General features: G+C 42.7%; 1 protein-coding gene across 1 annotated transcript in view; it reads right to left on the bottom strand.

Annotated features, from left to right (window-relative positions):
* The window catches only part of CYSLTR1 (cysteinyl leukotriene receptor 1), a 30,167-nt gene extending 26,916 nt beyond the window's left edge, over nt 1–3,251 (bottom strand). The window contains exon 1 of the mRNA XM_036740148.1: nt 3,047–3,251. The gene's annotated coding sequence lies outside the window, so the exon portion shown is untranslated. The remainder of the gene's footprint in view (nt 1–3,046) is intronic.
* Nucleotides 3,252–22,807: the final 19,556 nt, after the last annotated feature.

The raw sequence follows: 22,807 nt of genomic DNA, 5'->3' as shown, positions 1-22,807 counted from the left end.
TCACAGGAGTTAAGTGACTTGCTCAGGGTCACACAGCTAGTGAGTGTCTGAGGCTGGATTTGCACTTAGAAGATGAATCATCCTGATTCCAGGCCCAGTGCTCTATCCATTGTAACATCTAGCCACCCCCGTTGAATTCCTAGTTAGCCTTTGAAGCCCAACTCAAATGTCCCCTCTTCCACGTGGCCTTCCCTGCTCAGGTCTGTAACAGCCTCCCCTCTTACTTTAGATAGCAGGTTTTTTACCCCTCTCTTGCACATTGACCATGGGCTACCGTGTGTTATAGTTATCTTTCAGTGAATCTCATCCGCGTATTGGACTGTCAGGGCAGAGGCCATATACAATCATGTCTCCCCTGGGTCTCAGCAAAGCAAATGTCACTGGAGAGTATACAGAAAACAAAAACCCAGGCCAGAATTTCTCTGGTCAGGTGTCCACTGAATTCTCTTCATTATGGCGATGTGTATACAACACTCCCCAAACTTTCTGCCAGAGCAGGGATGTTGATGCAGCTGCCCTAGATCCATTTCCTCTTCTGTGCAAGAAGGGAGTTGGATTAGATGACTTCTGAGGCCTGCTTTCTATGTTTATTGCCCTCACTGAATTGACCAATCTTCCTGTTCCTGCTCTAGGTTTCTAGTTTTATCATGTTAGAGCTGGAAGAGAGCGTAGAATGTGGTTATGCAAACCATAGAGACACAGGGGCCAGCAAAGGGATCTTAGATCATAGATTGTGGGCTGGAAGGGGCCTTAGAAAGCCATCTAATCTAAACCCCCTCATTGGACAGACAAGGAAATCAAGGCCTGGAGATATACATAATAGGTGATATAGCCAGGATTTGAATCCAGGTCCTCTGACTTAAAAGCCAGTGCTTGTTCTATTGTACCCAGGGCCTCCTTACCTCTGGGATAAAATACTAACTTCTCTGCTTGGCATTTCAAATTCTCCATCAATATGGTTCCCCTCCAATGGGCTGGCATGATTCCTATTGTCCCCCTTCTGCGCTGTCTGGTCCAGGCAAACTGAACATTCCGTCTCTCAATGCCATATACTCCTCTGCCTCTTGTGATGCCCTCTCACATCTGCCTCAGACAATTCCGAGATTCCTTCCACAGGAGGCCCCTCCTGAGCCCTCTCCAATTGTTAGTACTCATCCCTCCTCAAATTACTTTCTATTTGCTTATCCGTGCAGGTGCAAAGTGCCAAGCACATAGTAGGGGCTGACTGAATGATACTATATGGCATGGTCCCCATAGACTATCAGCTCCTTGAGCACAGGCACTGATTTGATTTGTTTTTATTTTTGTAACCCCATTGTCAACTTTGTTGAATTGACTCTAATTGCTGGCTAGCTATGCACCTAGAGCACTTCCCATTTGTCTGAGACCACTTCTGCAACCCCAGAAGTCTTGCCTTTGTCATGTATAGCCACTTCCATGGAAATGATTTAGGAGTATTGGTAATCTATCCTTGAAAACATGTACGAATGATTTAAAACCCAATGTGGTCCTAAGACTAGGCTTAGCTCACATGTGGCATTCATATGACACCTGCCTAATGTCCTGCAGAGTCCAGGGCCTAGTCTGAGGCTCAGAAGGTAGAATGAACAAATCAAACCAACCACAGATAGCCTCCTTTGGTTGTTCATTGGACTTGGAGTCAGAAAACCTGGTCTTGACTTTCTAAGCTGACTATAGTGTTACTATCAATGTGTTACTAAAGACAAGTCACTTAAACTCTACAAGTCTAAGCTGTCTCACCTGGGAAATGGGCATACTCATTACTTATTTGCAACAGAAAGGTGCTCTGTCATCTTGCTCATCCTCACTGCTGCCACAAAGCAGACCATCTTCCTCCTCCCTAAAGTTTTTGGCTAGGATGTTAGATCCAGTAAGCTTTGTGGAGCCCGGGCCATACATGGTAAGACCTCAGGAAATCTTTGCTGTTGAATTGAAGGCATGGCTTGGGAAGCCACTAAATGTGCCTGACTTCTACATTTTGGTTTAGGCCCTTCACAAATGCAAGGTTGAGAGCTAGAAAATGGCAGAGATGGGGCAGATCTGGAAATAGAGGGTGAAGACTTCAAAGGGAGCTGAGATAGGACCTTGGAACATGCAGTGTAAGACCTAAGAGAGACCTCAGAGTATAACCTAGGGGCAGACTGTCAGGCCTGGAAGGTTCTGAACTAGGGGCCACAAGAAGCTGGGCTGTCCCCCAGGCTGTGCCACTAATCAGTCAGAGGATCAAGGGCAAATCCTACCACCTCAGTCTCCTTATCTATAAAATGGGGACCATGCTTATAGTGTTCTAGTCAGTCAGTAAGCATTTATTGAGCACCTACTATGTGCCAGGCATTGTGGTAAGTGCTGGAGATCCAAAGAAAGGCAGAAAACACAGTCCCTGCCCTCAAGGACCTTATGTTTCAATGGCAGAGACAACATATAAATAAATATCTCCACCCCAGTTACCTGTAGAGTAGAAGGAAAGGCACTGACAGCTGGGGGGACAGGGTGGGGCCTGCTGGAGAAGGTGGGATTTGAGCTGAGTCTTGAAGGAAGCCAGGGATTCTAAGCAGGTGAGGTGAGGGGGCATCAAGCCCCTCATTTTACAGAGGAGGGAACTGAGGCCCAGAGAGGGAAGGTAAAGGGTTAGCGAGGGGCAGTGCTGGGCCCAGGTCTCTAGACTTTGAATCTCTTTCTGCTTTGTCTGCAGCTAAACGAAGCCAAGCCAAGCCTCCAGATCTCCCCATAGCTCTTACAGCAGATTGCCAGAAGGTTGTTCTCTGACAGTCTGCCTTCACCTGAGAAGGGCTGGGGCTAGCAGGAGGTGAAGGTGTCTCCCAGGAGCCGGAGGAATGCCATGCTGCCCGATTCCCTTAGTGGAGCTCAGGCAAAGGAAGGAGAGAGAAAAGCATTGCCAGAGCAGGCCAACTTGAAGCCCCCAAGGGGAGCCACGTTCTGTTCTTCCCTCCAAGGCTCCTGGGGATTGAGAAGGACTTGCAAATAGCCTTTTTCTAACACCTCCCCACTGAAGGAATCTTCTTACCTTAGGAAAGGCTCGAGGCTGCCCTTTGGAGATCCTTGGCAAGTCACCCCCAGAAGCCGGTCCCAAAGGGTCCTGGCTGGCTCTGCTGGGCCGGATGCTGGCTACTGCGACCTGTCCTGTCCTGTCTTGTGAGCTGCCACCATTCACATGGTGCTTGCCCTCCAAGGCAGCTTCTGTAGCCAGATAGGCACTGCTGTTTTGAGGAGGACCTCTTGCCTGGCACGGTAGCTAGTCAATATTCACAGTCTCCTTCCTCTTTCACATTAGTCTCCCCTCCTGCCCCCACCCCGTCCGGCTTTGAGTAGGGGAGAAGGGAGGGGAGAGAGGGAGGCAGAGAGGAAGGGGCCAGTAATCATAGGAGTTAAAGGCTTGCAGGTTGTGTGGGGGTGGGTTGGAGAGTGGGTGGGCTCCTCTATGCCTCTTCCTACGAACTCCCCAGGAAACTGTGCAGCTGCGGGGAGTCTGGGAAGCAGGGAGGATTTTTATGACTAGGGCTGGGGGTGGGGGGGAGCTGGATTATCTGTAGGCGGGGAAAAGTGGATCTCACCAGTATATGCTAATGTAATTGGCATGATGTGAAACTTGATTCTTAAGAAGGATAATAGTCTTACTTTCTCCCCCTTTCTTTTCTTTTCAGTTTATGATATTTATGGATGTAGACTTATGGTGGAGATCCCCTTTCGGGCATATGCTGTTCGGAAAGCTACCATCCTGGTTTATACTGGAGCCGAAGGAATATGTACTGTGGGTGCATTGTGTGTGTGTGTGTGTGTGTGTGTTTGTGTGTGTGTGTGTTTGCGTGTTTGCGTTTGCTTTGTCCTTAATTACAGATGTTTTCTGGCAGGAGAAATACGTTTTTTGAGGTCAGGGACAGTTTTCTTTTTGCCTTTGTATTGCCAGTTCCTGACATATAGTAGGGCTTGTTGAATGGATGAATGGAGTACTGGATTTAGAGTCTGCAGACTTGGGTTTCAATCTTGATTCTGCTACTTTGGGGCTATGTGACCCTTGGCAAATCCTGTCCCTCCTTGTGGCCTTTCAGGTGGGTTAGACTGGGTGAATTGGGAGGGCCCTCCCCAGTCTAGAATTCTTTATCAGAATTCTTTGCAACTTGCCCAACTTTGTTCCTAATTCTTCCCTCTAGGCCCAAGCAGCCTCCATCAACTGAGGCCTGATAGACCTTGATCCCCAGGCCCGGAATGTCCACCTTATTCATCCCAACCTCCTAGAATCCCTTGCTTACTTCAAAGGTCAGTTCAAGGACTGCATCCTACACGAGACCTTTCCTCATTCCTCCCCATGGCAGCTGGCTATTTTTCCCCCACACCTTACTGACCCCATAAAATGTAAGCAATTTGAGAGTAGGGGCAGTTCTCTTCATGTCCCTAACACCTAGCATAGTGCTTATACATAATAGGTGCTTAATAAATGCTTGTTGATTGATCACATCCCCTTCTTAACCCTTCATTTGTATGGGCTAAACATCTCCAGCTTGAACAGACTTGGCTCCTTCTGACACTATCCTCATAGGACTGTGCCATCCTTTTGATTTCATCTTTCCTTACCTGTCCTTGCTTCCATCTTCTGTACATATCTTTTAAAAGTCTCACCTCCCTCTCCATCTACACTGATCCCTTTAGATTCCTTCCTTTCTTCCTCACAAGAATTGTCTTTGTGGCTTCAGAATCTCATTTTTGAGAGTTTCCCATCATTCCTGGGCAGGCTTCCCCTCTAGTTTTTGCCCATGAGATCTTACCTAGCCTCTCTTTAAACCCTTTGGTATCTACTCTTCACAAAACTAGGAGGTGTGTCAGACTACGTTTGCCTTTCACACATTTTTCACAATTTCTAAGATAGAATTGTTACCTTATTCCTGACCCATGGAGTTCCCGTTATTTCTACTCTAGCAACAAATTCTATCTTGTTTATAAAAATGTTCATACCCTTTGACCCAGCAATACCACTTCTAGGGTTGTATCCCAAAGAAATCACACAAGAGGGAAAAGGACCCATATGTACAAGGATATTTATAGCGGCTCTTTTTGTGGTAGCCAAGAATTGGAAATCAAAGGGATGCCCATCAATTGGGGAATGGCTGAACAAGCTGTGGTATATGAAGGTAATGGAATACTATTGTGCCATAAGAAATGGGGATGATACGGACTTCGTAACAACCTGGAAAAACCTACACGACATAATGCTGAGTGAGCGTAGCAGAGCCAGGAGATCATTGTACACAACCACAGATATATGGATTCCGTGAGGACCAACCCTGACACACTTCACTCTTCTCAGCAATGTAAGGTGCAAGGACAACTCCAGGGGACTCATGATGGAGAATGCTATCTTCATCCAGAGAAAGAACTGTGAAGTTTGAATACAGATTGAGGCGCACTACATGCTCGCCTTTTTTGCTTCTCTTTTGTTTTTGTTTTTGGGTTTTTTTTGGTTCTGTTTCTTCTTTCTCATGATTCATTCCATTGGTCATAATTCTTCTCCACAACTTGACTAGTGTATAAATTAATTCAATGTGAAGTTATACATGGTAGTTAATGAAATTCCATGCCATCTTGGGGAGGGAGAGGGGAGGGAGGGGAGAAAATCTGGAACTCAAAATTATGTAGAACCGTGTGTGGTAAACTAAAAATAAAAAAAAAATAAAAAAAAATTCTATCTTGTTGGTGAGAATCAGGTCCAGAATGGCAATTCTTCTCAATGGTTCCTCCATCTTTTGAAGGATTTATCATTAAAGCAACCCAATAAGTCATTAGATATTCTGTTTTTGGCAGGAAAATCTCTAGCTGATATCTGGAAGCTTAAAGTCCCCTCTGTGCCAGACTTGAGATTTGTTTCCTGACCTCCTTATCTATTTCCTCTTTCTATCTAGGAGATCTATAGTATAATCTGATAACAGTATTGATTTTGGTTCTGCCTCCATTCATCCTCACCCTGATCTATATCATGGTGCCTCAGTTTCATTCCTAGATTTCCTCATTTAAATATATCTTGATATACTGTGCTTCTTGACTCTGCCCTCCCTTTCCTAGTTTCTTCCATTTGAATAAGGTATACCCTTTCAGAACCATATCCCAGCTAGCAATCAGTATAGTACTGCTTCAATAATACCTCTTGAGGTGTAGCCAAGATGGTGGAATAAGGCAGGAACTCAACTGAACTCTCCCAAATTCACCTCCAAACAACTATAAAATAATTCCTCAAATGAATTCTGGAGCAGATGAACCAACAAAAAGATAGTGAGAAAATTTTCTAGCCCAAGACAATTTAGAAGGTCATCAGGAAAGGTCTGTCTCACTTGAGTAAATGGGGAGCACAGATCACTGCAGGCAGCGTCCAAGTAAGCCAACAGCAGGCTGTGCCCCAGAAAGCCAGCAGGAAGCCCTCAACCCCATCTCAGGTCAGTGACAGAGGCCTCCTGGCCTCGATGCAGCAGTAGACAAAGCCCCTGCAGCCCTAGTGTAGTAGGTGAATGGCCAGGTCCCCCAGGGCCTGGAACCTTTAGCACAGGAAGCTTGGGACAGTGCCCCCTCTACCCCAGGAGCAGAGCTCAACTTTAACAGTTATAAAATAGGCTGAAAAAGAACAACCCCATCCCCCAACAAAAAACCCTAACCATAAAAAGTTACTATGGTGACAGGGAAGATCAATACAGAAACTCAGAAGAGGACAACAATGTCAAAACGACTATATGTGAAGCCTCAAAGAAAAATGTGAATTGGTCTCAGGCCCAAAAAGAATTGAAAGAACTCAAAAAGCTTTTAAAAAACCAAATAAAAAAGGTAGAAAAAATTGGGAAAAGAAATGAGAGTGATGTAGGAGAATCATGAAAAAAGAGTCAATAGCTCGATAAAGGAAGCACCAAAAATGGAAAAAGATGCACAAAAATTCACTGAAGAAAACAACTCCTTAAAAAGTAGAACTGGCCAAATGGAAAAGGAGGTACAAAAGATAACTAAAGAAAATAATTCCCTAAAAATTAGGATTGAGTAAATGGAAGCTAATGACTTTATGAGAAATCAAGAATTAAAATCAAAAGAATGAAAAAATGTAAGATACACCATTGGAAAAACAACTGACCTGGGAAATAGATCCAGGAGAAATAATTTAAAAATTATTGGGCTACCTGAAAGCCATGATCAAAAGAAGAACCTGGACATCATACTTCAAGAAATTATTAAGGAAAATTGCCCTGATATCCTAGAACCAGAGGGTAAAATAGACATTGAAAGAATCCAGCAATCACCTCCTGAAAGAGATCTCAAGATGAAAACTCCAAGGAGTATTATATCCAAATTCCAGAACTCCCAGTTCGAAGAGAAAATACTGCAAGCAGCCCGAAAGAAACAAATCAAGTATTGTGGAGCCACAGTCAGAATTACATAGGATTTAGCAGTTTCTCCATTAATAGATTGGAGGGCTTAGAATATGATATTCAGAGAGGCAAAGGAGTTAGGATTACAACCAAAAATCACCTACCCAGTGAAACTGAGCATAATCCTTCAAGAGAAAAAATGGAAAAAATGGATATTCAATGAAATAGAGGACTTTTGGGCATTCCTGATGAAAGACCAGAGCTGAAGAGAAAATTGGATTTTCAAATACAAGACTTAAGAGAAGCATTAAAAGGTAACGAGGAAAGAGAAAACAAAGGATTCAATAAGGTTAAACTATTTACATTCCTACATGGGAAGATGATACTTATAACTCTTAAGAACTGTATCACTCATAGGGTAGTTAGAAGGAGTATACATAGACAGAGGGTGCAGGTATAAGTTGACTTCGATCAGATGATATCCAAAAAAACCAACCAAAATTAAGGGGTGAGAGAGAGGATTATACCGGGAGAAGAGGGAAAGGAGAGGTAGAATGGGGGAAAATTCTCTCACATGAAGAGGTGCAAAAGGCCTATTACAGTGGAGAGAAAGATGGGTGTGTGGTGGGCATCCCTTGATACTTGCTCTCATCAGAATTGGCTCAAAGAGGGAATAACATACACAGTCAGTTGGGTATAGAAGTCTAGCTTACCCTATAGGGAAGTAGGAGGGGAAGGGGATAAGAAAAGAGTGGGGACTGATAGAAGGAAAGGTAGACTGGAGGATTTGGTGGTCAGAAGCAAACACTAATGAGGAGAGGACAGGGTGGGGTGGAAAAGAAGGGGGGAGAGAGAGAGAGAGAGAGAGAGAGAGAGAGAGAGAGAGAGAGAGAGAGAGAGAGAGAGAAGGATAAACAAGGGAAATAGGATAGAGGGAAATACATAGTAATCATAACTGTGAATGTGAATGGAATGAACTCACCTATAACACAGAAGCAGATAGCAGAGTGAAATAAAAACCAGAATCCTACAATATGTCATTTACAAGAAACATACTTGAAGTAGAGAGAGACACACAGAGGAAAGTTAAGGGGCTAGAGCAGAATCAGTTATGCTTCAGCTGAAGTAAAAAAAGCAGGGGTAGCAATCATAAACTCAGACAAAGCAAAAGCAAAAACAGATCTAATTAAAAGATATAAAGAAGGAAACTACATATTGCTAAAAGATACCATAGACAATGAAGTAATATCAATACTAAACATATTTGCACCAAATGTATAGATTCCAAATTCTTAATTTAAATGAGTTAAATGAATTACAGGATGAAATAGACATTTAAACTATCCTGTGGGGAACCTCATATATAGTGGGGTACCTCATTTAAAGTGGGGGACCTCAACTTTTCCCTCTCAGAGCTAGATAAATCTAACCACAAAATAAGCAAGAAGGTAAGGAGGTGACTAAAAGGTTAGAAAAGTTACCTATGATAGACCTCTGAAGAAAACTGAATGGGGATAAAAAAGGAATATGCCTTTTTCTCAGCAGTACATGGAACCTACACAAAACTGACCTTTATTTAGGGTATAAATACCTCATAATCAAATATAGAAAGGCAGAAATATTAAATGTATCCTTTTCAGATCATAATGCAATAAAAGTAACATTCAATAAAGGGCAGTGGAAAGATAGATTAAAAACTAATTGGAAACTAAAAATATCTAATTGTGAAGAATGAGTCAAACAACAAATCATAGAAACAATCAATCATTTCATTAAAGAATATGACAACAGTGAGACAGTATACCAAAATTTATGGGACACAGCCAAAATGACACTTAGAGGAAAATTTATATCTCTATAAGTAAAATTTATATCTCTAAACACTCACATCAATAAAACAGAGAAAGAGCAGATAAATAAACTGGGCATGCAACTAAAAGAATTAGAAAAAGAACAAATTAAAAATCTTGAAACACCAAATTAGAAATCCTGAAAATTATATGAGAGATTAGTAAAATTGAAAGAAAATCATTGAACTAATAAATAAAACTAGGAGTTGGTTTTAAGAAAAAACCCAATAAAATAGATGAACCATTGGTTAACTTAATTTTTTTAAAAAAGGAACAAAACCAAATTACCAGTATGAAAAATGAAAAGGGTAAATTCATCACTAATGAAGAGGAAATTAAATCAATAATACCTCTTTTTAAAAAATACATTTTATTTTTTCCAATTAAAAGTAAAAATAATTTTAACATTCATTTAAAAAAATTTGAGTTCCAAATTCTCTCTCTCTCCCCTCCCCCACTTGAGGAGGCAAAACATTTGATATAGATTATATGTGTGCAGTTGTGCAAAACTATTTCCATATTAATCATGTTATGAAAGAAAGCCAGACTGCAGAGAATTAAAAAGAGAGTGAGAGGAAAGAGTGGAGGCAGCGATTGTAGATGGCCTTCTCAAGGAGCTCGGCCACAAAAGGGAGGAGGGATATGGCATGATCACTAGCAGGGATGGCTGGAGCAAGGGAGAGTTTTTGAGGATGGGAGAGATATGGACATATTTGTAGATGGTAGGGAAGCAGCCAGCACAAAGGGATAGCTTAAAGATAAATGAGAGAGTGGGGATGATAGATGCACTGAAGAAGACAGAATGGAATGAATCACTTGTGTATGGAGAGGGGTTTGCCTTGCCAAGGAGAAGGGCTGTCTCTTCATGTGAGGTGAGGCGAAGGAGAAGATGGTGGCAGAAGGCATCTAAATGATGTGAGATGAGGAGGGGAGAAGAAGGAGCTCTCAGAAAATGGCCTCAATTTGTTTTTCAGTGAAATGTGAGACAATGTTTTCATCTGAGAGGGTGAAGGGAGGGGGAGACACTGGAGGATTTTTTTTGTAACCCCAGCACTTAGCACAGTGCTTGGTACATAGTAGGCGCTTAATAAATATGTTGAAAATCCTTATATCTTCTATTTATAGAAGAATGAAAGCTCCTCATATCAGCCTTGTTTTTTTGTTCATCGTTGTATCCTCAATATTTAATATAGTGCATTACACATAGTAGGTTCTCAACAAATGTTCAGTGGGTGTCATCTGGCCCCAACTTATGTTTGGAGTCTCTAGGTCCATCTGGTGTAGCTTGCAGGAATAGCAGCTTCATTCCAGTGACGGGTCCTAGCCCTGTTGTTCCCCGCCCCGCCAGCAGGGCTGGGAAGATGCCTGGGAAAGCCTAAGGCCCCATTTCGATGAAGATGTAATGGGAATCATGGGGCAGCTGAGTCCTGCCTTCTGGGGCTGTTCTTGAGCCCAGCTAGTAGTGGTTATGGGTGAGGCAGTGCTCCACCAGATAACTAGGCCTGCTGGCCTAGCTTGGGCATGGCCACAGCTCTTGAACCCAATGGCCTGGGTAGCCTGCTTGGGAAACTGGTATTGGGTAGCTGGTTATGGATTTAACTCAGTCTTAGCTTTAAGAGAAGGGCTAAAAGGCAAGGCCTTCAGGAGGAATTTAAATCTTCATTTAATTGAAAGAAAACACAGCAGAAACTACCACAGGGGTCAAATCTAAAAAAAAAAACCTCAACAGATTGTGACCTCCCTCTGGGGTACAACTTCCACTTGCAAGTGTTGCTAGGACTAGGGGACAGTCATGTTAGCATGTCTTTGTCTTGTCAACTAGATAGTTTCCCCTCGGGGGAAGAACTATGAACTTCCGAACTTAGATTCAAGGCCACTGTGAGGTAGGAGGGAATAGCAGGCTTAGGACCAATCAGTGGATTGAAGCTGCTTTTCTCCATCTCCTTCTGGAAATTGATTTTTTTTTTACAGAACTTCATCTTTTTTGGGGTCTGGGATTTTTGATCTCAGCTACCATAACAATGGTTTATTCCCATGTTTAGAGGACCTACTAGATTGGAAGCTCCTTGAGGGTAAAGACTCTCTTTTGCCTCTTTTTGTATCCTCCGCACTTAGCACAATGCCTGGCATATAGTAGGAGATTAATAAATGCTTATCAACTGATTGATCATAGATTTAGAGTTGCAAGGGATTGCAATCTAGTCTAATCCCTCATTTTGTATGTGACAAAACTAAGGCTCAGAGAGGTCTTAAGTGACTGCCCCATGGTCACACAGCTAGGCAGCAGAGGACTTGAAACCAGATCTTCCTTACTTCTGGTCTAGTGCTTCAACCCCTCCACTGTGTGGCCTCAGTTAGTGAAAGTGAGCTGTGGTGAGGTTTGTTTTCCAAATTGCCTGGGTAATACCAAACAGACCCTGTTGGCCAGATAGAGCGACAGCAGCAGCCCTGGCAGCCAGAAGAGTGCCTGGCCCAGCCAAGCAAATTGAGATCAGCCTCTGCAGTATTCTCAATGCCAGGGATGCCTGTGGCTCCTCACATTCCCCCAGACTGTCTGCCCCCTTCTTTTCATATAAGAAGGTCAGCAGTCATTCATTAAAGTGACCAAGCATTTCTTAAGGGCTCTGTGCTAAACTCTGGGGATACCAAGAAAGGTAAAAGCATGGTCCCTGCCCTGCAGGAACTCATTTTCTAATGTAGGAGACAAGATGCAAATAACTAGGTACATATAAGATATAGAGAGAGTCGATGGAAGGGAATCTCAGAGGGAAGGCACTAGAAGGAGGGGAGGCCTAGGAAAGGCCTTTTGTAGAAGGTGGAGTTTGAGCTGAGTCTTGAAAGAAGTCAGGAGGTAAGACTGGGAAGGCAAAGTGTTCCAGACATGGGGGAAAGCCAATGCACAAGCATAGAGATTGGAGAAGCATTGCCGTCTGTGAGAGGCCACTATAGCTGGATGGGAGAGTGGGGAAAGGGGAATGAAGTAAGTGGATGAAGGCTGCAGAAGCAGGAAGGATCCAGAGTGGGAACAGTTTCAAATGCGAAACTGAGCATTTTCTGTTTGACCCTGGTGTTAACACAGAGTCAATGGAATTTACTGAATAGGAGGCTGACGTGGTCTTTACCTTGCTGAGGATGAGGCAGTTCACCAGCTACAGACGCAAAAACTAGCCAGCTTCAGAAACATTCACAGATGCCAAAAACCTAGGAGATGGAAGGGATCCTAGGGCATAGAAGGTCCCAGTTGGGGAAAGATCATGGAACAGAGAACATCGGATCAAGGAACAGAAAATGTCAGAATTGGGAAGAGCCTTGGAACGTGTAGCTCTCAGAGAGACCTTAGACATTATCTAGTCCAGCCCAATCACCTTACAGATGAGGAAACAGAGGCCCAGAGGGGTTGAGATTATGTTATTGTTCAGTCATATCTGACTCTTTTGACCCCATTTGGGGTAATCTTGGCAAAGATACTGGAGTGGTTTGCCATTTCCTTCTCCAGCTCATTTTACAGATGGGTAAGTGATGCCTAAGGTCATAGCAATAATAAGTAGCAGAGCAGGGATTCTAACCCTCTTATTCCAGAGGAAGTGAGGCCCAATAGAGGGAAATAGCTTGCTATGGTCATATAGCTTGACAGTCAGATTTAGGAAGGGCTCTCTGACGGGGAAGCATGGACAGTTCTGTATGTATACAATGCATTGGAACCTTGTTGCAAGGGCCTACTGTCTAGGGGGAAAAGGCCTTCCGGAAGGTGCTAAGGAACTGTCTTCTGTAAACCATGTGGGTCAAGAAGAACCAAATGTCGATCTGGGATAGGACAGTTCACTTTAACGCTTTCATTTTTGTTTTTGTTTCTCCTTTACTTTGCAGAGTAGGGATTTAATGAATGTTGAATTGAATGGCTTAGCCCCTGGGCCTGATAACTATCTTAGCTTCTTGCTACTTCCCCTTCCCAATACTTAGTAGCAGTTCCTTCTTTGGGCAAAATTAGGAAGAAGATGAAACACATTTACAGTATCCTCCCTGCCTTATCTCTGTGCTGTTTTCACTTGACACTTCCCTCAGTAACCCAGGACTAATCAAAGAGGGAAGCATAATAAACTTATTATTATGAGGCAGAGAGGGCAAACCTAGACTCCACCCTTCACTTGTACTGTGAGCTATATGGACTGTGCAGGTCCATATGTAGGTGCCAACTATCTAGAAACCCTGAGCGCTACAGGGGGAGGTGGGGCTTAATACCAGGGTGGTGCTATAAGCAGCGCAGCTAGGTAGCACAGTGGATGGAATGCCAGGCCTGGAGTTAGGAAGACCTGAGTTCAAATCCAGTCTCAGGCACTTACTAGTTATGTGGCTCTGGGCAAGTCACTTAACCCTGTTTGCCTCAGTTTCCTCATCTGTCAAATGAACTAGAGAATGAAATGACAAACCACTCAAGTATCTTTGCCAAGAAAACCCCAAATGGGGTCATGAAGAGTCAGACATGACTGAAATGACACAACAACAAGAAGTGCTATAAGCCTGGAGGATTGTAGAAGTCCCAGGGGAAGTGGCCTCCCTGGAGAGAAAAAAGGATGCTTGAGTGTGCATCCTTTTTATTTTAAATTTTGTTTGGTTAAATAAAGTCTGACCTCTATTTAGTGTGATATTAGCCTGAGTGCTTGTACAGAATGGACAACCTTTTGATCTGGAGTAACCTAGTCATGAGCCAAATTTCAGTTTTCAGGGGAAACCCTGGGGCACAAGGCATGATCCAAAAAGAGAGAACCAGAGCTAAGACAAACAGAAGACTCTCTCTACCACTGGGGTAGGTCAGGAACTCATTTGCAACCTAGGGAGTTGCTTGGAGCAAATTATCCATAGCCACATAGCTAATATAGGTCAGAAACAAGATCTGAACCCAAGTTACACTCAGCTTCCTAACTCCTAGGACTATTATATTATGGTGACTAGGATTAGAGACAAAAATGAAATGGTCTCTTCCATCAAGGGAGATGGTGAGGGATATAGATAAACAGAAAGTAATTTGGGGAAGGAGAGAGAGAGAGGGAGAGAGAGAAAGAAAGAGGGAGAGAGAGAGAGGAAGAGAGAGAGAAAGAGAGAGTGAGAGAGAGAGAGGAAGAGAGAGAAAGAGAGAGAGAGAGAGAGAGAGACAGAGAGAGAGAGAGAGAGAGAGAGAGAGAGAGAGAGAGAGAGAGAGAGAGCGTGTACTAACATCTTGGGGAATTCCACTGGAAGGAGGTATCTCAGATATAGCTTGAATAGAGATAAAGATTCTGCAAGGTTGAGGTGAGGAGGGAGAGCATTCTGGGCATGGGAGACTCTGTGTAAAGGCCTGGAGATGGAAACTGAAGTACCAAGATTGGGAAGAGCTAGCAGGCCAATTTGGCTGGAATGCAGAAAGTGTGAAGAGGAATAATATCAAATTAGCCTGGAGAGCTATGTTGGAACAAGACTGGGGAGGTATTGAAATGCCAGGATAAGGAGTTTACATTTTATTTCAGAAGGAGGAGGAAGCCCCTGAGGGTGTTTGAGCAGGAGAGTGACATGGACAGATCTGTGCCTTAGGAAGATGAGTTTGGCAGCTGCACCGAGGACAGATTAGAGAGAGGAGAAACCAGAGGCAGGGAGACCGGTCAGGTCATTGCAATTGTCCTGGTGAGAAATGCCAACAGTCTGAACTAGCCTGTGTTTGTGTAAGGAGAGAGGATGGGATGGCTATGAGATACTATAGAGGCCAAATTGACGAGCTGTGGAAACTGATTGCATATGGAGGGTGTGAGAGAGAAAAAAGCCAAAGATGATTCTGAGTCTGAAAACTTGGGTCCCTGGAAGGATGACTCAATAGAAAGAAGGAAGCTTGGAGGAAGGGCAGGGCCAAGGGAGAAGTTGATGAATTCTATTTTGGATAATCTGAATTTGAGATGTTGATGAGACACACGGGTAGAGATGTTTAGCAAGCAGTTGGTAATGGAAGAGGGGAACTCAGGAGAGGAAGAGTTGTGTAGATCTGGGAATTATCTGCATAGAGATGACACTTTAACTCAGAGGAGCTTATAATATCATCAAAGAAGAAAGTGTAAAGAGAGAAGAGAAAGCCACCCATTCTTAGGGGGCAGAAAAACAGTTAACGATTCAGCAAAGGAGACTGAGGAGTGGTCAGACAGTTACTTCTCATGTGACTTTTAGCAAATTTTACCCTCTTTCTGTGTGACTTTTTGCTTTATTTTCCTCATATGTAAAATGGGGGCAATAAAAGCACATACTTCGTAGGGTTGTGGTGAGGCTCAAAGGAGCTTTGAAAACTTAAAAGCAATCTACAAATGTCAACTATGATCATTGTTATCTCGGTTCAATCATAACTTCTCTGGGCCTCAGTTTTCTCATCTATAGACTAGATGATGTCTAAGAGTTCTTTCACCTCTAAAACTATTATTTACTTTTAATACTAACTCATATTTCTTTGGCATTTTATTTTTTCCCAAATACATGTAAAAACAATTTTAACCTTTTTTTTTTTTTTTTTTTTTACAATTTTGAGTTCCAAATTCTCTCCTACCTGGTCTCTTAATTGATAAGGCAAGCAATTTGATAAAGATTATCCATGTGCATTTATGCAAAACATATTTCCATGTTAGTCATGTTGTGAAAGAAAACACGCACCAAAAAACCCCAAGAAAAGTAAAGTAAAAAAACCAGTATGCTTTGGTGTGCATTCAGATTCTATCAGTTCTCTCTCTAGAGGTGGATAGCATTTTTTGTCCTAAGTCCTTAGGGATTGTCTTGGATCATTGTATTGCTGAGAATAGCTGTCATTCACAACTGATCTTTGTACAATATTGCTGTTACTATGTACAATATTCTCCTGGTTCTGCGCATTTCACTTTCATCAATTCATGTAAGTCTTCTCAGGTTTTTCTGATGGCATCCTGCTCATCATTTCCTATAGCACAACATGAACTCATATTTTTATAGATATTTTCAAAAGCAACTTTCCTTACAGCAATCCTTTGCCTTGTGGGGAAGTGGGGGAAGTGACTTGTCCACAGTCTCAGAGGTAGTAAGAGGAAGAATGAGAATTCAGGACTTCTGATTTGAGGATTAATGTTCCTTTTGAAAAATTGTTGATATCTTCTGTATCTACATAACCTTCATTTTCCCAATATATCCCCCCTTCCCCTCTCTACTGCTACTCTTTCCATGATACCATGTTAAGACATTCTATGTTCTGACATTCTTTGTTCTAATGTTTTTCTTAGCTCAGACATTCCTTGTTCCCAGGTCCCTTGAACCTCTAACATTGTATGGTCTGAAAAGCTCAGTTTTCTGTTCTCTGCAATGATGGGTTTGGGATAGCACCTAGCTGTAGGTGATTAAGGTCCTTTGCAGCTTTAAGATTCTGTGGTCACAGAATTATGTGATCAGCCACTCATTCACTGCGTGACCTTGGGTAAGTCACTTCCCCTCTCTTGTCCTCCATTTCCTCCTCTGTCAAATGAGGGGACTGGACTAGATGATCTTTAAGTTCCCTTCAAAGCCCTAACTCCTGTTGCCCCTTTCATCACTCAGGCCAGGGGAAGCCCTAATTCAGTCAGCAAACATAACACAGAGCCCTTCTTTACCAGGTGGTGCTGGTGTTGAATGATTACCAGTCTCAAGATGAGTAGATACCCATTTGGAGACAAGGGTCCCAGAGGGACAAGATCGCCAGTTGTTTAATTTGAAGGAGATGGTTCTGGAGGCACTCCACAAGACAAAAGGCACTCTACAGAGAGGCAATGTTTTAGATACTATTTACAAGGGCTAAGGAAGCATTGTTATAAAAGACCTTGGACGAATGGCTTTCTGTTCTGTCATATTGGAATGGGAAAACCATATATTTCTTGAACTCCTTCCACATCCTAATTTACACTTCAGGTTTCTTTAAGGTGGCATAGTGTTGTAAGGAGAAGAACATTGAATTGAGAGCCAGAGGGGAAGTGGGTTGGAATCCCACGCCTGCTGCTTACTAGCCCTGTGACTACAATTATTTGTGTACATGCCATATCTGGAATACTGTGTTCAGTTCCAGCTGCTGCATTTTAGGAATGATATAGCCAAGGTAGAGCATGTTGAAAAGAAAGTGACCATGATGGTAAAAGGTCTTGAGTCCATACCATATGAGGATCTTCTGAAAGAACTGGGGATGTTTAGCCTGAAGAAGAGAAGCTATCATATGCAAGCTGACTTCAAATATCTGAAGGGTTATAACAAGGAAGAGGGTTAGCCTTGATCTGCTTGGCCCCAAAGGGCATAACTAGCAGTAACAGGTACAAGTTGCAGAGAGGAGGATTTGAACTAGATGTAAGGAAACATTTGCTAATAATTAGAACTATTCCAAAATGGAAAAGGCTGCTTTGGGAGGGGTAGGTTCCCTCTTACTCAAAGTCTCTGAGCAGAGGTTGTATGACCATTTGGTGATATTTTACAAAAATTCTTGTTCAGGCATGAGTTGGACTAGATGGCCTCTGGGAATTTCTCTAAATGAATTCCTCTATCCAGGTCCAGATAAATCACATCTTCCCAGGTTTCTTAGAAAATGTGCAGATCTTTGTAGAACTGTGGAGAAGTGCCAGAAGAGAGGAGACATGAAACACTCTCCTAATTTTTCAACCAAAGGAAGAAAGTGTATTATGGAAACCATAGCTTGGTAAGCTTGAGGCTGATTCCCAGAACAGATTTTTAAAGAGATGATTTATGAACACTTAGAAATGAATATGGTAATCACTAGGAGCCATCATCGAGTCACTTAAACTCATGCCAAATGAATTTGATTTCTTTTTCTTATAGCGTGACAAGGCAGGTAGATCAGGAAAACATTGCACTCTTGGAACATTTAGATATTTATAAGATATTTCACAGAGTTTCTCATGAAGTCCTTATAGAAGTTTTTTTAAATGTTATTTGGAAGACAGTAAGATTAGGCTGATCGTAGTTGGTCGAATTGCAAGTCTATAACCAAATAACATATGTTAATGGATCTCTAACAAACTTGAGCTTAGTCTGTAGGGATGCCCAGTACAGCTCTGTCCTGGTCAACATTTTTTACCAGTGATTCAGATGAAGTCATAGATGGCATGTTTGGCAGATCTGCAGATGGCTTGAAGCTCTAAGAGATAGCTAATGTGTTGGGTGACAGAATTGGGCTCCCAAAGGCTCTTGACAAGCTGAAACAAAAGGCCAAATCTGTTAGAAGATGAAAATGAAATCCAAAAGGGATTACTGTAAACAGTTTAAAAAATCAACTGCATAAGTACAAGATGAGGTGTGTGTGGCAGGGTGGAAGGGTGATATGACTAGAAGGAATTCTTGTGAAAAAAGATCTGACAGTTTTAATGGACTGCCAAGCTGGACCACCAGTGTGACACTGCAGCCAAAGGGAGACCAAATGTCCAGAATGAGGAAGGTGATGCTGCTGCTTCTCTCTGTCTTGCTCTGATCATATCTGGAGTATTGTGTTCACTCTTGGATGCCATACTTTAGGAGGAACGTAGGCCAAATGGAAGGTAGCCAAATGATGAAGATGAGGGGCTTTGGCATCTACCTATGTGGGATGCGGATAAAGATAAAACTCAGTCCTTGTCCTTAAGGAACTTGCTATCTAGATGGGAGAGACACAATCACAGGCACGTGGAAGGATGACTAAACAGTACTAGGCAGGAAAAGAACTCACACTTATATAGCAATTTATACAGATATTTCCTCTCAACCTTGTGAGGTGTATATAGTGTAAATATTGTCATCCTCATGTTAGATATGAGGCAGGTGAGGTCTAGGGACATTTAAGTGACTTATCCATGGTTACATGTTGAGTAAGTGGCAGACCTGGGATTTGATGCTAGACATTCTGAGTCTATGGGAGGTGGAGAGGGATACTCTTTCCTGCAACATTATTGTTACCTGAAATATGTAAGCAGTGCCAAATACACAGCAAAACTAATTAAGGATTGTTGGGACAATGAAGAAATGACAGGAAACCCTGAAGGAGAGACAAGAGGTGACATGTACCAGGCAAGTCAAGCCACTACCACTACTTTGGCCACTATCTCCCCGTAGACCCTGATGGAGGCAGCCCAGTTCCCTGAATTTAAGATCTTTGGAAATAGTAGTACCCCCAAACCCCCAAGGGCAGCTAGGTGGCTCAGTGGATAGAGCATTGGACTTTGAACTAGAAAGTTTCATCTTCATGAGCTCAAATCCAGCCTCAGACACTTACAAGCTATGTGACCCTGGGCAAGTCACTTAACCCTATTTGCCTGTAAAATGAGCTGAAGAGGGAAATGGCAAACCATTCCAGTATCTCTGCCAAGAAGACTCTAAATGAGGTCATGGAGAGCTGGACATGACTGACAAACCTGCTTGTAGTCCAGCCCCACAGCTATCACCGAGGTGAGAAATCATTGTGGAGAGGAGGCCCACCTTCCTTACCACCACTACCACCAACCATCTACCAACTGCCACCAAAGGGCAGATAGGCACAGGAGCCCTAGGAATGGCAGTACCTCCACCCCATCTCCCTGCTCAACACCATTCATGTTTCCAGCCCAGCCCAGCCCTCATAGCCATCATCTGGGGAAACATCCTCACTAATTGCCAGATACAGGGCAGCAAACCAACTTAGCTGAAGCAGTAAGGCCCCCGAGGGTGAGACACAAAGTAGCACATTTGAGGCAAGTTAAAAAATCATCACCATCACCACCACCACTTTGACCACCATCTTCTCTTAGACTCAGATGGGGATGTCCTAGAACCCTGAACCCAAGAGCCTTGGGCATAGTGACATTAAAGAAGAAAAATTACTATTAGCTTTGCTGGTGTACTCTAAGGAGCATGGGAGTTTTCCATACGACTTGCAGCTGAAACACTTCATATGTGTTGTCTCCGCCATTAGAATGCGAACTATTGGAAAGCTGGGACTGTCTTATTTGTATATCCAGCACATTGTACATAGTGTTTAATAGATGCTTTATTCATTCATTGATTCATTCAAAGAATAGGTAGGATCTCATGGACTAAAACACTACAGGGAGAGTTAGCCTAGGAAGGATCATTTCAAGAATGAATTTTTTTCACATTTCATTTTATTTCATTTTTTAGTTAACAAGCATTTTTTTCTCCCTCTCATCCCCTTCTAATTAAAAAAATATGAAATCTTTGTAATGAGTACTATGGTACTATAAGAAATGAGGACAGGGATGGGTTCAGAGACACCAGGAAGATATGTATGAACTGATGAAGAAGAGAGCAGAACCAGGAGAACGATTTATACAATAACAACAATGTAAAAGCAAACAGCTTTGAAAAGCTTGATCAACATAATGACCAACCATAACTCCAGAGAACCGATGATGAAGAAGGAAATTCCAAAGACAACAGAGTCACAATTTCAAATGAGAAGGGAAGGGGGGAGTGTTGTCTAAAAAAGACCAAAGTGGTTGCACAGGGCACTCATCAATCAACTACATGGTATACTTATCAAATTTGCAGGTGATATAAAACCGGGAAAGACACTGAACAATAAGAGCTAGTATTTACATAGTACTTTAAGATTTTCAAAGTGTTTTACAAATATTATATCATTATATCCTTATAACAACCCTTGGAGGTAGGTGCTATGACTATCCTAAATTTATAGATTAGGAAACTGAGGCAGATAAAGTTAAGTGACTTGCCCAGGGTCAAACAGCTAGGAAGCGTATGAGGTTGGATGTGAATTCAAGTCTTTCTGACTCCAAGCTTAGTGCTTTATCCACCGGGCCATCTATTTTCCTCATACATTGGATGACATGGTTAGGATTCAAAAAAAATTTTAAGCATGGTTGAATAAGATGACATGTAATAGTGATAAATATAAGGCCTTACACTTGGGTTCAAAAAATCAATTTCACAAGTATAAGATGGGGGAGGCATGGCTAGACATTAGTTCATCTGAAAAAGATCTATGGGTTTTAGTCCACTGAAAACTTCCCAGGAGTCAGTAGTATGACATGGCAGTCATAAAAGCTAATGTGATCAGAGGCTGAATTAGGAGAGGTATAGTGTTGAGAGGCAGTGAGTTGATAGTCAGGTTGTACTCTGCTCTGGGGAGACCACAGCTGTAATATTGTGTTCAGTTCTGGGTAACACATTTTAGGAAGGAGAAGCTGGAGAGCATTCAGAGGGGGTCAACCAAGATTGGTGAAGGGCCTTAATGTCATGTTATATGAGGATCATTTGAAAGAACTGAAGATGCTTAGCCTGGAGAGGGGAAGACTCACGTGGAGGGGTTGGCACACGTGATATCTGTTTTCAAATACTTGAAGGGCTTTTATGTGGAAGAGGGATTAGATGTGTTCTACTTGGTTCAAGAGGGCAGAACAAGGAACAATGGTTAGAAGCTTCAGAAGGCACTGATGTAAGGAAAAGTTTGCTACCAATTGGACCTATCCCAAAGCATAATGGAGTAAACACCTTGGGAGGTAGCAGGTCTACAAGAGGAGCCTGGATGGCCCCTTGTCAGGTGTGTCATGGGGGTACAGGTTGGACCAGATGACTGCTGAGGCTCCTTCCGGCTCTGAAATTCTGTGATGCTTTCAAACGTTAACTACTCTTGTGGTAACAAGTATTTCCTACAAGTGCTAGGGCCAGTAGCGATTTGTCTTTGCATTTTCTTCTTCCCTCACTCTCAGCTACAGCTGATATTCTAAACTTTTTTCCAAGCCTTTTTCTAAGATGGCCATCAAAACAGATCTTCCTGAGGTGACATTTTCTCAGAGCCCTTCTCTCTACTAGATAAGAGCTAGTTGCTCCTTCCAACTAGTACCATCCATCCCAGGTAACATGAACATCATCACTGTGACTTTCTGGACCTGGTTTCTAGTCTTGGCCTCAGTGTGATTCTGGCCAAGCCATCTCCTGTCTGTGGGCCTCGGATTATAATGGCTGCCTTAATGAAATGCAATTACAATTCTTTGATTCTTAAGTCTTTACTTGATTCCAAGGGTGATATTGAGAAATTGATCTATAAACAATTTATATTAAGACCCAAGGAGCTAACGCAGCCGTTGTAATAATGGAGCCCCAAAGGCTTAGCAGTCCCTAGGGAACCCTTAGTATTTCTCCTCAGGCTGGAGATGGCAATTCCCAACAACTGGCAAAGTAAAAATGGATTATAATCAAGTTGCTCCAAGTTTTTGCTGTGCATTAGAGAACAGAGCCCTGGGAATTGTTGTGTATAGGGAAGGGAAATGACTCCTAAGTGCTCAGGATGGGGCGGGGGGAGGGGGGAAGGTTTGAGAACACAGATTAACAGAAAGGAATATGGGCTGGCCAAAGCTAACTGTATTTTACAGCCCAACCCTTTAGGCCTTGGGCCTATTTCCAGTTTCCAAGTGCTCTCCTTTGTCTTCCTTCAACCTAGAGAGATGCCATAGCTGCTCTAAAGCTGGGCTGCCCAGCTCCCAGGAGAGAATTTCTCAACATTTTCAGACTATGAACTTGTTTGTATCCATGGTAGGGGCAAGTGAAAGTTTCTTCTGCTCCATATTCAGTTAAGCATTCATCGGA

The sequence above is a fragment of the Trichosurus vulpecula genome, chromosome X (assembly GCF_011100635.1).
Source record: "Trichosurus vulpecula isolate mTriVul1 chromosome X, mTriVul1.pri, whole genome shotgun sequence".
Lineage (NCBI taxonomy): Eukaryota > Metazoa > Chordata > Mammalia > Diprotodontia > Phalangeridae > Trichosurus > Trichosurus vulpecula.
The sequence above is the reverse complement of the archived record's forward strand: the minus strand, read 5'-3'. Positions and strand labels throughout refer to the sequence as shown.